Source organism: Cynocephalus volans, chromosome 3 (genome assembly GCF_027409185.1).
Source record: "Cynocephalus volans isolate mCynVol1 chromosome 3, mCynVol1.pri, whole genome shotgun sequence".
Classification (NCBI taxonomy): domain Eukaryota; kingdom Metazoa; phylum Chordata; class Mammalia; order Dermoptera; family Cynocephalidae; genus Cynocephalus; species Cynocephalus volans.
The window spans coordinates 156866813-156881634 of NC_084462.1; the positions used below are offsets into that span (position 1 = coordinate 156866813).

Here is a 14822-nt window from a genome sequence, read left to right on the forward strand (position 1 = left end):
GGCTGAAAATAATCCTTGTCTTATGGGGCTATCGTGGTGATTAAATGAGCTAATACCTGTCAAGTGTCTGGCACAAAGCAAGCACTCAATGAAGATTATCTGTGATTACACTGAGTGGGCAGGCGATGGTCACTTGTCACCCTGACTGTAAGTCATGGGACATTAGGTATGGACAGGACCTAAGTGGGCATCTACCCCAAGGTCACAAACTGGCTGACGACCCACAGGACATGTTCAACTTGGCTTACTATTTTTAAATTGTTTAGTTGATTATCAGCATCTAGAACTGAAAGTTTTCACATTAAAACCTATATTTCCAGCTTCTAGAAAATTGGGAGATCTGTCCACTCTAAGGCTGCAGTCTCTATAGCAGTAATGGACTTGAGCTGCAAAGAAACATTTCAGCATCCCCCACCCTTCCTCATGTACATTCCTGCCTGGCCACTACAAGCATTTGACTTTGAGACCCCTGCCTGACCTCCTCATTTTCCCAGTGAAGATCTGTTCCCTGAGGACACTTACCCACGATCATGTTCCTGTGTCTGGACCTTGAGTCCTGCCTAGCAGGCCAGCATCCTTTGTCAGTAACCAGGACCCCTGCCTGATGTATAACCTAAACTCATGTAAGCTCTGGAGGAGGTCCAGTTTACCTATCACAGCTTATTCTCCCCTGATCAGGAAGCCTAACCCTGTGTCCAGCATGGATCTGACAAGAATTTAAGCACAGCCCTGGGACATTTCTGAGGCCAGTAACTGGACCCTTAGCCATTTGCCCTCCACTGAGCTGTCTAAATAACATCTGTCCTGGAGCTGATGGTATCCACTCAGGAAGTCTCCAGCCCAACAGTCACAGGAAAGATGAAAGATTTGCCTTCTTCCTTCCATAGCCACCAGTGCCTCGGTAGCATACCCCATCCATCAGCCAGCAGGGTCTCCTTGCTGGGCTCAGGAGGAGGGGCAGCCTCAGGGGTGAGCCGCAGACATCACCCTTCAAGAGGGAACTTGTGCAAGGAATGTGGTTAGCTGATGGCCCCAGCAGTGGTGCCTTCAGGATCTGCCTCAGTGTCCAGGCCAAGGCCACATGCTCCCCAGGAGGCACCCAGCTAGTTACTAAACATGGCAGTGGATGCGGGCCTGCCATCTCTGGCCAGTGCAGGACTCTTCTGTGGCAGTCTTTGCACTAGAGGTCCCCACGGGGCTGGCCAGGGCTTTCTCAGGGTATGCTGTAGTCTGAGACTCTTGCTATCCAATCCTCCTTCCTTCCTTCTCTCTTTTCTCAGGTGTCAGACCTTCATGGCCACCTGAAGCCTTGTCCTGCTACTCCTGCCTCCTCTCCCCTTTACCTTTCCCAGGAGTTACCTTTAATAAATCTTTTGTCCTTCCAACTCTGTTTCGGTGTCTGCTTCTCTGAGGATCCAAACAGTGAGCCTCAGGTGGTGCAGCTAGAGAGGGTGGGCAAAGACTCCCGGGCAGGGCTGAGAGGGCGCAGCCCACTAAGGGCATGGGCAGTGGCTTCACCTCCAAAGCCGTGTGCCTCACAAGCCCCATTGGCTTGGCTGGGGTGTAGGTGTGATTCGGTCGGGGATCCCCAGAGAGGGAAAGGAGGTGGTTGACCAGATGTAGATTCTTCCCTCATACACGTAAATGCCAGATTGGAATCTACTCCAGCTGAATAGGCCTGAAAAGGAGGAAATGAAACCCCCACAACAGGCATTTGACCAAAGAATTTGGTCTCCTTTCAGCAGGAAAAGAAAACAGCCCCACCTTTTCTTACAGAGGTAGGCATGGGCAGCCTCTGTTGGTGGCTTTATCGGCAAAGAACAGGGGATGTCATGACACACCAGGGATGTGCCCTCCAGAGTGAGGCATGTTGCCCATTGGGATCCGGGGCATCACTGCTGGAGATGGGAGAAGAGATGAAGTGTGGGCAACTGTACCCCAGACCTCGCTGGGGCAGGCGCCAGGTAGCAAAGCTGCCTCTGTGACATAGCAGGACAGGGTGGCATGTCCTCGGCCGGCAGAGGGGAGGCCAGGCTGGTTTTGAAGGAAGCCAGAAGGACAGCTCTCCACTGGCCCTAAGGCACATGCCCTCCAAGGTGCTCTCTCGGTTTCAAGGACAAAGGCAATGGACAAAGGCTGAAGAGGAGGTCGCCTCACTGGGTGCACATGGGGGCTTTGTAGGTGCAGGAGAGAGTCATTAGTAGGGGAAGCAGACCAAAGAGATAGGTTAGCTCTTTAGAGAACGGAAATCAACCAACCAACCAACCTGGTTTGGGGGTGGGGGCAGGGCAGGGTGACTCCCAAGGGGTGGGAGGGAACTTTTGAGGAAGTGGAAATGTTCCATATCTCAACTGTGGTGGTCATTACATGTCTGTTTGTTGTATTTGTAAAACTCTTCAAACCGTACACCTTGAAAAGGGCGGTTTTTATTGTTTGTAAATTATCTAGACCACAGTGAACCAGACTTTAAAAAGCTTTCTCCCCATCAGCCCTCACCTTCTCATGGAGGTGAGCCAGGCAAGGTCCTGTTTTATCCCACACCACCTTTTGCATTTTTGCAGCATCCCCTGGCCATCCCTGAGAGCTAGACCAGGAGGCAGAGAGGCCCTAAAGGGCCACCTCAGCCCCTGGTCTCCAGACCTGAGGGCTGCTCCGACTCCAGAGCTAGCTTTTAATTTTTATCTTAGTGTAATTTTCCATGATTACATTTGGAAAGGATAATCTAGCAAATTTGACTATTGGGGAGAGCAGATGGTCCAATTTGGGATAAAACACAGGCATTGGGAGTCGTTTTTGACATTCTCACGGAAGCACAGGTTTGTTGAGCCCAGAGAAAGGATGGACGCAGGAAAGCTGGAAGACCGAAAACTTTAAACAATGTGTTGCCCCAGAGAGAGCAGGCTGTGCCGTCTTTTCATTGCAGTAGTGCTTTTGACCTGGAGGATAGGCAGGGATGTGAGAACTTCTGATGCCAGATCTCTAAAAAAGTTTACCTCTTTAAAAGGTCGCACAATCGTACTTTAAATGTTATCTTTACTTACACAATTAATATATATCCACTAAATAAAAACCACTTATTTATTTATTTTTGGTGGCTGGCCAGTTTGGGTACCCGAATCTGTGACCTTGATATTATAAGGCTGTGCTCTAACCAACTGAGCTAAAAACTATACATTTAAATATAGTGAAAATCCCTTTTCACTCTGCCCTGCCTCCACCCATTCCACAGCCCTCCCCAGAGGTGACCAGTGTCCTTCCAGATGGTCAGTGCATTGATGTACACATGGGTGTACAAATAGAGAGCCAGAGCTCTCTGATGCAACTAGGACCCTTCTGCAAGCACGGCCTACAACTTGCCTTTGCCTCATAACAGCACATCTTGCAGACCTTTCCCTACCTGTACCTCTCTCTTTCCTGTGCTTTTTAATGGTGCATATTCCATAGATCCGCTAACCCACCATCCCAGTCCCTCTCTACCCCTTCTGCAGAGTCGGTCCTCCAGAGTGGGCCACTTCCTCCACCTCAGGCTCCTCCGTCTCATGCCCGCCTCCGAGGGACCCTGCTCCACCCTAGCACTGGCTCCCTCTCAGCATTCCTTCTGCCAGGCTGCTGGCAAGCCCCGGAAAGGGGCTTCTACTCATTCCAAATCACCCGCTGGGTAAGAAAACAGCAGGGGGAGCACCCGTTCTCTGGGCTGGTTGTCCAGGGCAACGGGGAGGGGGGGCGAGGAGAGTGAGTGGAGGGGCCACGGGGGAGAGGACACGGTGGCCCGGTGGCCCGTGGTGCAGACAAGGAGGTGTGGCTTGGAGAGCTAGGCCGGTCTGTTGTGGAGGGAGGCTGGGGAGGGATGGGAGGAGTGTCACGCTTGGTCTTAGAGGGAACAGGGCTGGTAGCCCCTGAGGGCTCTTTCCCCTTTTGCTCTTAGTACGATGCACCGCACCAGTGAGTGCTCTGTGGGCAGGCACGGTGATAGGTGCTCCTCCCCCAGACAACTTTGTGCATGGTTGAGACCTAGAGCAAAGTCCTTGCGTGCCCTTGTTGGCTGTGTGTCCTTGTTCATGTTACTCTCCTCCACTAAGAGTAATAATTAACGTCTGTGAACCTCTTGCCAGGTATCAGGCCACATATGAAATGCTTTCTGTATGTTATCTCAGTCTGTCTTCTCAGCTGCCGTGTGGATACTGCAGGCAGGCCCAAGTGAGACAGGAGAGGCTTAAACCAGGCCTTTCCCATTCCATCCGCGTGAAGTGCTGGATGGGCTGAGCAGCGTCCGTCCCTGTTTTGTCTCTCTCTCTCTCTCTCGATGTCCTATTGATTTCTCCTCCTGACGCGTGGCAAGGTCTGTTTCTCCACTGGGGTCTCCATCAGTAAGCAAAGGTTCCTACTGGATTAGAGTCTGGGGGTGGGACCAACCTGAGAACATGCACAGTAAACAAGCACCTCCGCAAGCCTCCTACCCCATCTGAGAACCTTTATCTAAGGCAGAGGTTGCACACTACTGGCTCACAGTAAAGACAAATGGAACTCCTTCTTAGAAAGATCTGGCAAGGCTGAGCCTCCTCCTGTCCCTCCCAGCACTAACTAGAGGAGCAGGGACAGGTCTCGGGCTCTCCAGTTCCCCCCAGTCCCTGCCTGGCCTCTTCCCTCTGGCTTTTGTGGACATTTTGTGTTTGTGACCACTGGTTGAAGGAGATGGCGATGCTAATGTCTATCAGTGCCAATGCCAGGTGACAAGGGCTTGACAAGAAAGGCCGATTCTGGGGCATGCTTCCTCCCTGTATGCAGAGCTTGGTTCACCTCTCCCCACCCTGCTACTTCTGTATCTTGGCAGCTGCTACCACATGTGCTTTTTAAGTGATCTAGACGTGAAATGTGCTCTTAATCCAGGTTGAATACCCTCCCTGGGGTAAGACTGGCATAGTTCTCAGACCACCTGCACCAGATCCTCTGGGGGAGGCTTACAAAATGCAGATGCCTGGCCTCTACCCTAGACCTAGGGAATCAGAATCTCTGGGGTGGGGCCTGGGAATCTGCATTTTAAAAGTAGTGCCCCAGGTGGTTTTGATGCACATTAGGGCTGTGAGGACTGTGGTCTTCTGGAGGAAAGAGAGTGAAGGTAGTTTAATTGAATCCCAAGTTTAAATAGGCCTCCTGGGTCTCTGGCCTCCTTGAAAAGAGAGGGCCCTTTCCCAGGCCTGGCCAGAGCCTTTACCACAAACAAACCCTGCTCCTCTGGCCTGCCCCACGCACCCCCTCCAGGGCAGCAGGCACCCAGGGCTCAGCCCTCTATCAGATTCCATCTCCTGTCACTTTCAGAATCAGTTCATTATTCCTTTATTATTCCCATTCTCCTGCTTATCATTATTAATAATCACTCTAGACAGGCCAGGGCGTTGACAGCTCCCCCCTCAGTCCATTCTTCCTGTCTGTTTTAATCCCGCCTGCTTATCTGGCATTGACCTGATCTTTTCCCCATTTAATTAAGCAGTGCTGGTCAGCCCACGACTGCCCACGCGGAGATGGGAGTGATCAGCTCTCCTGATAGGCAGAGGAGTGACGGCTCTGCAGCCTGGACATTCCACCTCCACAGAGGGGCACAGGGCAGGGGGATGAGTCCAGGAGGGGCCACATTGGGTCTGGAGGACTGGAGAGCAAGGGGTGGTTGGTGAGCAGTACCCACTGAGAAGCAATGCTGCTCAAAGCTTAGGGAGCCTCAGAATCACCGGAGCGCCTATTGAGACCCAGATTCCTGGGCCTCACCCTCAGTGATTGTGATTCAGTAGGTCTGTCTGGGGAGAGGCCATGCACTTGAATTCCTATGAGCTCCAAGGTGTGGGTGCTGCTGCTGGTGTAAGGGCCACACTTCGAATAGCCCTGCATTGGCGGGCTGATCTCAGCTTCGAGATGGACACTGGAGGAAGAGACTCCAGCAGGGGAAATTATTACACTCCTCAGGGACTGAGCCGGGGGGTGCTGAGGTATGGAAAGGAAAGGGATGGGTGTAGATTCAACATCTGGTCTAGGGACAAGGGGTCTTAGTAACGGTAGCGGCAGTGAAAGAGAGAGAGAGTCGTGATGCCTCCGTGGCTTTGAGCAACTGGAAATATGTTGATACTTGACAGAAATCAGTACAAAGGGGACACAAAAGGGTGTGGGAGGGATACGCTAAGCTGGACACAAGCTACATAATTTGCCAGGACAGGTGAAAAATGAAAATGTAAGTCCCCTTGTTCAAAAATGATTAAGACTTTTAAGACAGGAACAACAGAGCATTAGCCCAAGTGTGGGGACCTTCTAAACAAGGGACTCTGTGCGCCTGTTTGCCCTGGCCGAGAGTCAGGCACCAGCGAGAGCCAAACAGAACAGGCCATCCCTTTGGTGACCTTTAATCACTCTGCAGCCCCTTAGGTGACTGGCACGTCCACTTCCAATGCCATAAGAGACAAGATGGGAGGTCATGGAGCCCAAGATCTGTAATCCAGAGTCTTATGGGTTAAGTGCCACAAACAGGAAAACAGAATGAAGTGTGTATTATTGTCCCCCTTGTACAGATGAGGAAACTGAGGTAGAGAGAGGCAAAGAAACTTGCCTAGTGAGAAAAGCAGCCCTGCAGGCCCAGCTGTGTGTCTGGGGCTGGGACATGGAACCTCAGCAGGGCTCCAGGAGAGCTCGGGCTGACATGGGTGGGGACACTGTGGGACGGGAACTGCATGTGCTTGTGCCTGAGTGCTGCAGGAAAACGCAGAGACCCAAGTGCCAGCCAAAGATGGAAGGATTTATAGCAATTAAAATGTTTTGCCTGGGAGCTGTTTGGAGCCTTTTTTCCCCCTTTTTTTTGAAGCGAGAGTTTTCTGACTTCAAGGTGTTAACAGGCCCTCTAAATGGTTTTGTTTTTTAATTGCAGCAAATGACTGTGGAGCCATTAGATTTCGCCTCTCTGCGGTTGTTTCTCAGCCCTTTCAGTCCTCCTCCTCCTATTTATTCTGTTTAATTCAGTCAGGTAGCTCCGGGGCAATGGAGATCAATACTTCTCTTTGATAGAAAAGAGTCAGGTTTGAAACCTAGAGATAAAACTGACACATTTTGTATAAATTTAATTAAAAATGCACCTTTAGTGGCTTGTTGCAGGCACAAAGCCCAGTGTCTATCTCTCTATCTGCCTCTCTCCTCCTCTCTTTTCCTCTCTCTTCCTCGGCCTCTCTCTTGCCTTTCGTGTTCCTAGCGGGGAGATCTCTAAATCAGTACAGTCTCAGTTCATGATTTTGGACTTGAAACTTCTGTGCCAAGGGACATTGAGGGAAGAGCATGAAATCCTAAGCAGATCAGACTGGCCTCCTTTTTCCAGAAGGCTGGGGAGAGAGAGGCTGGAGGGAGAAAACGGGGCACGAAGGCCCAGGGATGGGTTGGCTTTTCTTTTCAAGTCCTTTCAGCCCCGCAGCCCGTGGGACGGTTTCTGACCTGCCTGCCATTGCAGCGGCGTGTGCCGGGGCCCCCGTCCCTCGTCACCCCGGGGCTGCCGCGCACATTCGTCTTGTGTTTTACAATCCACCCTGTCACCTCCTTGCCTCCGTCTCTCCCCCTCTCTCTTCTCAATCCCATTTGGCTTTCCTCATTTTTCACTTGAGTGGGTTTCCTATCCCTGACTCCACTCCGGCCTCACTCTGCTCAACACCAATAAAACACACTCAACACAGGTAGAACAAGGTGCCCGGGCTCGGCGTGACAAATGACTTGCCCAGCCCTCCCTGAGCGTGGCTGGCAATGGCCCCTCCCGTTGGCTGGGCCTGGGCCTGCTCTCGGTGGCCCCTCCATGGGCCAGGTGGCCAGCCATGGGCCTCGGACCTAGCATTTGGCCAGCCCCCAAGGCCTTTCCCAGAATCATGGGCATCCAGGAGGGAGCAGGTGGCAGGGTGAGAGGGGAGGGACAACTGAAAGGTGCACACCTGTGGCTTCAGTGGGAGCGGCTCAGACATGTTAATTTATGGGGCCCTAACTCCACGGCTAACCATCACTACACACTTAGCCTGTGCCAGGCACTGTGCTAAGGTTTTGCATTACATTTTATTTAATCCTCACAGCAACCCTGTGAGGTGAAGCTACCATGACCATCCCTATTTCACAGGTGACGACCTTCACAAGGTCACATAATTTACCCAAGGTCATCTGACTAGTAAGGAGCAAGCTGAGGTAGGGCAGACCTCCCCGACTCTCAAATCTGGGCTTTGCATCCCACGTCCTATGTGAGTGGCACCAGGCTGGCCACAGGGGGAAGCAAGCTGTCATCTCCAGTCTCCAGATGTTTATGCTTTGGTGCTGAGGGCTGGGGGCAGCTGGAGAAAGATTGCAGACGCGTTAACAACTGGTTTCCTTCTCTGCTTCATGAAGCTCCTCCTGCTGGGCCCTCGTGACCTGTAGACAAGGGGCAGGGGGACGTTGTGGCTCCTTCTCCCTGGAACAAGTGATCAGAAGTGGGGAAGCCTGGGCTCCTGCTCTTGGGCCAAGGGGCTTCTCTAGCTCATTCTGTTCCCAGCAGAGCCTCTGGGAACATAGAACCCAGGGCTTGTGTATAACCTTGTCCCCACGGGCATCGGATCACGGGGTGACGTGGCATGTTCCGGCAGGTTTCACCTTGTGCTCTGGGTGCCTTTAAACACCGCAAGTCAAGGCTCAGACTGGAGAGGCAGACGTCCAGGGCTGGAGCCACCGGACCCCTCTCTCCGCCTCCTTCCTTGCTGGTAATTACAAACACCGGCTGCTTTGTGTTTAAAATGGCCGAGATAATTGAAACGGAATTTGGAATCAGGGCCCCGCAGGCAGCACTTGTTGAAAGAAGAAATAAAGATCGTTTGGGTCACGTCTTTTGTAATTTGCGTTTAATAATCGTACCAGGAGGTACACACAAAGGGAGAGGTGGCGTGTGAGGCAGCTCCCAGCCCGCGCACCGCTCCCTGCGTCTGCTGGGGAGGGAGGAAGGAACCGGCGACGGGCGGGCAGACGAGGGGCGCTGGAGGGGGGCACGCAATTCGGAGAAATTTCTGTGCATGGGGCAGTGGCAGGAGGGGGCACAGCTTGAGGCGGGCATGAGCACTAGCTGAGATGACGAGGATGTCCTCACCTTCTGTGCCCTGCGTACCCTCCACCCACCTCCACGCACATACCCCCCGCCGGGAGGTGAGGGTGACTATGGAATGTGGTAGCAGGAGCCCAGCAGACAGGCAGTGACTTCACACAGGCTGCAGGAGGACTCTCTTGGATCAAAAGCTTGGGGCACTGCCACTGCTTGGTACGACCAGCCGTGGAGCTGCACTGCCCATCAGAGTGTAAGTGCAACTTCCAGGCTGGGGGTGTGTGGGCTTTCAAAGGTGTCCCCTGGAGCCTAGCATCCATTATTCCCTAGAATGACTGAAGCTTATGTTTGGGGCCTCGAGGAGTGTGCTGCTTTTACACTGATCCAACCCCTTTCTCCCACCAACCCCAGGCACTACTCATACACAGTCACAGTCTCTCAACTGCCAGAAACATTCCCCACTCCCCCTGTAATGCTGCCCCTTCCTGTCTGCAAGACCTCATGGCACTGGGATCTCAAGGGCCCCCAGTGCTGGCACATTATTGTGGAGTGGGGGAGGCTGTGTGGAGCTTAGTTTGGAAGAGGAGAGATGGTGTTGTGGGTGGGCTGAATCGTGTCTCTCCCTAATTCGTATGTTGAAGCCGTGACCCCCAGTACCCCAGAATGTGACTGTATTCGGAGATAGAGCCTTTAAAGAGGTAATTAATTAATAGGTGCAGGCCCTAATCCATGTGACTGATGTTCACAGAAGAAGAAGAAATTTGGACACACAGAGAGACACCAGGGATATGGGCACACAGAGGAAAGGCCATGTGAGGACACAGTGAGAAGGTGGCCACCTGCAAGCCAAGAGATGCCTCAGGAGAAACCAAACCTGCTGACTCCTTGATCTTGGACTTCTAACCTACAGGAGTGTGAGAAAATGAATGTCTGTCGTTTAAAGCACCTGTCTGCAGTACTTTGTTTTGGCAACCAGTGCAAACTAATACAGACGATGAGTTGCAGGGGGACAACTGCCTGGGATGCTCTTTGCCCTGAAGGTCCCTTCCCTCTCCTGCCTAGATATGCATAATGTGTGCTTGAAGAGCACAAAAAAGAGGAACTTTAGCCGCTTCTCTTTCCTGGTGTGGCCAGAATCCAGACAACATATGGCTCAGGGAAGGGGACTTGCTCACTCGTCTCTGCCTGTGGCTCTTTCTCAAAGGCTGCCCAACACCAGGCCCTGGGCACGGGAGGCTCACACCTCTGGAATGCCCAGCTTCCATCTCTTCCTTCCACTCTTAAGCCTCTTCCCTTTTCACCACTGACCAGAAAAGGTATCCTGTGCTGGAGACACAAGAGGGCTCTCAGTCCTTGCAGAAGCCAGAGTTCTGGCACAAACTAGCAATTTGTCATCTGGGAACCGCCCAATTAGTAATATTTCTGAACAAAGAGTGATAGAAAAGGAGGCATGAATGAAGAGCTTTTCAAGGTCTGGATGTCTGGTGCAAGCAGTGTGAATTCCTCTCCTGCCTGAAGGCCCTGGCGTGGGCTACACACCCCTCTCAGGGCAAGGCCTGTGGGCACAGGGCCTCAGGGCACTGAAGGAGCACACGAATCCTGGGCTGTCCACAGTGGATGGCTTGGGCCATCAGACATACTGGCTCTGGGGAGTGGAGGTGACCCAGGCTGGGGAATAGAGGAGGGAGCACAGTGGCAAAGGATAGAAAGGGGACAAACAGCGTCCTGGAATTTGCAGCTAGGAAGGGCTCTGCAGGGAAAGATCATAGAGCTGCTGACTTTCCTGAGAACTTCTGCTGCCAAGAGCTGATGGATGTGCTCTCGAATCTTCTCGTTTCAGTCCATCCATGCTGGGGGAGTAGATGGTGCTATCTCCACTGTACAGAGGAGGAAATAGGATGCAGAGACGTTACGTACTTGCTCACGATCGCACAGCTAAAAATGGCAAAGCTGTAATTCTAATCCAGGACTCTTACGCTCCCACTCCAGGTATTTCCTTCTAGAGGAAGGGTTGGCAAACTATAGCCCATGGGCCAAATCTGGCCCACTGCTCATTTTCATGTGCTGTACGAGCTAAGAAAGATTTTTACATTTTTAAAAGGTTGGGAGAAAAAGTCAAAAGGAAAATAATATTTCATGACAAGTGAAAATTATATGAAATCTAAATTGCAGTGTCCATAAAAAAGTCTTATGAGCACACGCCACACCCGTTCATTTACCTATTGCCCATGACTGCTTCTGTGCTACAGTGCACAGTTGCTTTATTGTCACAGAGACTGTATGGTCCCCAAGGCCTAAATTATGCACTTTCTGGGCCTTTACGGAAAGCCTTTGCCAACCTCTGCTCTAGAGGCATATAACTTGGAGTTGGAAGAGATCTGAGAAACCATCTACTCTGGAAGTCTCAATTCCCTGTCACGATATCCACTCACTTTCCAAATAAGCAGAGTGAGACCCATTGCATCTAAATAGCCACTCTCCAGACTGCCCTTGGGTCCCAGTCCCTGCTCAGACTCGTCCCTCCCCCTGCCCCACCTTCTCAGGAATCCGGCTCAGGGCAGCCTGCACTGGGGCTGGAAAGTAGGACTTTGCACCCCTGTCTTTGTTAACCCTAACAGACTGTTGCCCAAGGCTCTTATGGGGCTCCTTTGGCACCAAGTTAGCCACGTCCTTAGGCTCGGGAGCTTGCAGCCCCAAACGCCAGGGACGAGAGGGGACCACCACCTGGCCAATTGGAGGAGGTCACATGATGAAACTTGGGGATGTGCTGTGGAGCAGTAGTGTTATGGTTAAAGCAGGTTTCAGTCCTGGCTCTGTGTGACATGGGCAAATCACTTCAGCATTCTGTGCCTCAGTTTTCTCATGCGGAAAATGCGGAAAATGTAATAGCATCTGCCCCATGGGACTGTGTGAGGAGTAAATGAGCCAGTGCATACAAAGCACTTGCCGTGGCACCTGGCACGCGGTGTGTGCTGTCTGAGTGAGGATGACGATGATTACTTTTATTAAATCCCGCTCTAGTCAGCTCGTTATTCCAGGCCTACTGGGCAGAAGTGGAGATTTCTACTGGGCCTCTCTCCGCCCAGGTCCCCTCCCCGGGGCCTTCATAGGACCATCAGCTGCCAAGAGAAACAGGCCATGGGTCTTAGCATGGGTTTTGTGCCACATTTGTCCTGGAGTCTCTCTCTGTGCCGAGGGGGTTGGGGGGGACCAGAGGCTAAGTGCCCTCTGTCTGAGTGAGGGCAGGGCTGCTGTGAAAACAAGGGGTGAGAATGCAGTGAAAATGCATGAACTGTTGACATGCTTGAGTCCCACCCATTCAACATGGAGCCAAATCAGCAAGTGGCAAAAGATGATCTACGTGGTGGCTATTTATATAGAAGTATGAAACGTGTGAAACAGTCCTGCGTGCTGTTTAGAAATACATTCCTAAATGGTAAAAGTCTAAAGAAATGTACAGGGATGACGGACACTGAGTTCAGGGTAGCGGTTCTCTAGTGGGGGAGAGGACAAGGAGAGGGCCACAAGGGCTTTCACCTGAATTTGGGGGAAAAATGTGTGATTTCTTCAGCTGGAGGGTGAAGGTGTGAGAGTCCTTCGTATTATTCTCGAAGGCTTTCTTTGTAGGTCTTAAGTATTTTATAACACATATATATATATTTTTGACATAGGCAAGGCTAATTTTGCAAATTCAGTAGAATTTGAGGGGCCTCAAAATTTCACCAAAAAGCCCCAAAGATGGATCGGTGGGATGAATGCTTCCAGTGGGCAGTGTGCCCTTGTGGTGTGCAGGCATACGGCTGACACTCTGGTGCCTTCCTCCATGCCTACCCCATCTCCTCGCCCGCACATGTCACCTCCTCCTCTCCTGCCCTCCTCCCCGGTGTCTAGCAGCCCTTCCCCATCTGCTTGCTCTGGTGTTCCTGCTCAGTTAATATGTCCTCTCTGGGCTGTGGAGCGGGCAGAAGCTCTGGTCCCCCCTCCCTGGTGAGGCAGAAGGACTTTGGAACATGTGTTTCTGGGAGGCAGACACCAGCTGGTGGGGGAGACATTTGCATATTCAACTGAGGCCCCCAGAGCCAAGCCAGGGTTGTGAGGAGGAGGCTGTGGCAGGACAGAGGGAGACGGAAGGCTCTGGTCAGCTAGGGGTCAGGTGGAACAGATTTCAGATTGAAGAGACAGATGGTTAAAGCAGAAAAAGAGGGAGCAGAGCAGATCCCGACTCCTGCATGAAGGAAGTCATTCGAGAGCCCTAAAATATCTTATATCTTCACAGAGCTTTGCAGTTTTCAAAGAATTTTGCTTTCATTTGATTCCCCAAGTCCTGTCAATAAGTATTATTGTCATCCCCATTTTACAGATGAGGACACTGAGGCTTAGAAAAGTTAGGCCCCTTGTTCCAGATCACAGGGCTAGTGCACAGGGGAGTGTCAGGACTCCTAGTCTCGTGCTCTCTTCACTACACCTCAGAGCCAACTAAATTTGCTGTCTCCCCTTGCTTATCTTGCGTTCTCTCAACCTACTCCAGTGGGTTTAATGACCACTCCATTCCATTGAAACTGCCCTCCTCTAGGTCACCAGGGACCACCGTGATGCCAAAGCCAACGGCCACTTCTCTGTTCTCACCTTATGTGGCCTCTCCGAGCATTGGATGCAGGTGACTGCTGACCTCCTCTTCTTCCTGAAGCAGCCTCCTCCTTGGTTTCCAGGACACCACCTGCTGCAGTTTCTTGCCCACCTCCTGGGAGGCTCCTTCTCTGTTCTTTTGCGTGCTCTGCTCCACCTCTGAAAGCTGGAGTGTTCCAGGCTTAGACCTCAGTCCTGGGCTCTTTCTCTTCTCTCTATGCATCAGCCTAAGCCACCTTGTCCAGTCCTGGCACTTCAAATACGATCTGTACTGAAGGCTCCCAAATCTATTTCTGCAGTGCTGTCCTTGCTTCAGCCTGCCCTGGTCTGTGGTCAAGAGCACAACCTTGAATCTCAACTTTGCCATTTATGAGTTATTTGACCTGGAACAACCTTTCTATGTCTTATTCCTGCTAACTGTGAAATGGGGATGATAAAGCTCCTACTCCATAGAGTTGTTGTGAGAATAAATGAGATGAAAAGCCTTAGAACACTGTCTGGCACATAATAATCTTGACAAATGCATGATATTGTTACTTAACATCTGTTCCTGCAACATGTCCAGGATCTTCCCACCCCAGGGCCTTTGCACTAGCCCACCCCTCTATCTGGAATGCTCTTCCCTTGATTTTCCTCAGGCTGACTCCTTTTCATTCAGATTCCCTGACCTCCCAGGCTAAAACAATCCGCTACTCAGTCACTATCACCTCACCTCATTTAAATTTTCTGTATAACGCTTATTGTTACTGGATATTTTCTTGTTTGTTTTTTATTTATTGTTTGACTCCCCCACTAGAATATAGTCCTCATAAGAAAAGGGATTTTTGTCTATTTTGTTCTCTCTATCTCCCCAGTCCCCGGAAGGTGCACACAGTAGTTGCTGATGACAAATTTGTTGCATGAATGAAGTGAGCAGTAGATTAGGCTTCCAGCCTGGGAATGGCCTGACAGTGCCTCACCTGCTGACGTTCTGGTCATTGGCAGCTGGGGAGGAAGGTGTTTCCAACTGAGAAATTGCTAAGAAGACATTCCTTTGTGTCTTCAAACCCCAGAAATATTGGAAGTCTCATAAGTCATCTCTCATCCCTTCCCAAAACATGGTCACAGCAACCACCATCTCTCTCTGCCT

General features: G+C 51.4%; 1 protein-coding gene across 1 annotated transcript in view; it reads left to right on the plus strand.

Annotated features, from left to right (window-relative positions):
• Nucleotides 1–14822, plus strand: part of IFT43 (intraflagellar transport 43) — a 135394-nt gene that overhangs the window by 106528 nt on the left and 14044 nt on the right. The window lies entirely within an intron of this gene.